Consider the following 2,000-nt stretch of genomic DNA (forward strand, 5'->3'; position numbering starts at 1 on the left):
GGGCTGTCCCTGACTCGGCTGTGTTTGAATTGATTACAGCAGAGTTGTCGCTGAGTTGCCGCAGTCAGTGGCAGTCACCCTTTGCTGAGTCTTTCTCTTACCTTGCTGCTTGGAGGTGGGGCTACTGAACACTCAGAACACTCAAAAACCTCAGGAGGCCGTGGAGCGGCCGCAGAGTTGTCGCTGAGTTGCCGCAGTCAGTGGCAGTCACCCTTTGCTGAGTCTTTCTCCTACCTTGCTGCTTGGTGGTAGGGCTACTGAACACTCAGAATACTCAAAAACCTCAGGAGGCTGTGGAGCAGCCGCAGAGTTGTCGCTGAGTTGCCGCAGTCAGTGCCAGTCCACGGCCGCCCACGCCCAAGTGCCCCAATGACCTGGACCCCGGCCTGCCTTCAGGCTACCATGCAAATAAACCCTTATACAGAACCAGGGCCTTGGCTCCGGAGCACCCGCACAAAAAGTGAAGACAGCGGTTTGGAGCGCCGCAGCCCCCTAAAAGGCCGAAATTCAAGAGGTCGCTGCACTAAAGAGACAAAACCTTGCATCAACAAAAAGCGGCTGGATCCTGTGCCGGACTCTGTGCCCTGTCCTTGCCAAAAGAGCACAGCTATGATGGAAGAAGCAGCTGTAAACTCAAGCTGTATTGAAAACACTGAAAATAAGGAAAACATGAAGTCTGCTAACATCATGTCCAGCAAAATCATCCAACGGAAACAATCGAAACTATGTGCATTGAGCATTTCTACAAATACCCCTCAATCTTCACACGATACGCTTGTCTCCAGGACTACACCTCACAACAAACTGCACATAGATTTGGACCCCTCCAACAACCTAACTTCACCCGCCACCCGGACCAAGTCACATGTTCATACTGAGCCCCTTTCTGCATCCCCATTTTACCTCACACCTGGCGGTGCCGCTGATTCTTCTGTCTTCAGGGAGTGGGACTCAGCTGGTGTTCCCGGCCCGACGCCCGGCATGGAGATGGCGGTCGTAGGAGCCTGGGAGGAGGAGGGGTGGAGTCGGGGCCGTCTTCGGCGGAGGTTATGGAGAAATGAAGGGGCACCGCGCTTGTGGCGGGGTGGCCGTCCTCTGCGCAGGCTGGTCTCGAGCCCGCGGGGATGAGGGGGTCTCTTGGGGGCATGGGAGAGGCTCCACGAGAGACGCCTCGCTCTGACGCTGAAGAGGGGGCCAGCCCAGATGAGAGGGTTGGGGCAGAGCTACCCGCTCCTGCGTACGAGGAAGCGGATGGCGGCCTGGCGGCTGAAGCAATCTTGGCTATGACTGAGCTGTCAATTGTCAGGCCCTCCAGAGAGAGAACAATAAAGTGAAGTCTTGTGAACGCCTAAATCTGTTCCACCACACTTTGGAAGAATCTATAGAAATCTACCCAGTAAAACGGGTCCAGATCTAAAGACGCCGTCTATTCGGAGCATGACAGACCTTGAATTTCAGTTAAGGAAGACTGTTCATTCAACACTATGGAGGTCTTTGAATCAGTGTCCACAATGCTTTTAGGACAAATTCCAGACGTTACCCTGCTAAAAGCCACTAATGAATGTACTGTTCCCCTTAAACAGGATCTATCAAGAATGACTTGCTGACAACTCTTGATCCTCTACAAAATTCTTTTCACTTGGATAACTCCGACGGGGCCCAAAAAAAAAAAAACCCTCAGGAAAGACCAACAAATCCTGAAGCCCTCAAAACTTGGTCACACTCCAAACAGAATTTCAAAAACGAAGACATCCAAAGACCAAAATACAAACAAACCACTGCGCCCTTTCCCTTCTTGGGAGAGATTACAGGATTCTTCCCCCTAAAAACAGATCAGAGACTTGCAACGAAAAAGCTGAAATATCAAACATTGAGCTCCTGGAAGGATCACGGCTTGAGGCAGAGCATGAAATTGGAGTAATGAGCCAGTCTGCACATGTAACCACCACCCCTCAAAATATGGTTGGCATCAATGCTAATGATAATTTCTTTAAGAAGAG

The sequence above is a fragment of the Ambystoma mexicanum genome, chromosome 8, assembly GCF_040938575.1.
Source record: "Ambystoma mexicanum isolate Mex_15411 chromosome 8, UKY_AmexF1_1, whole genome shotgun sequence".
Taxonomy (NCBI): Eukaryota; Metazoa; Chordata; class Amphibia; order Caudata; family Ambystomatidae; genus Ambystoma; species Ambystoma mexicanum.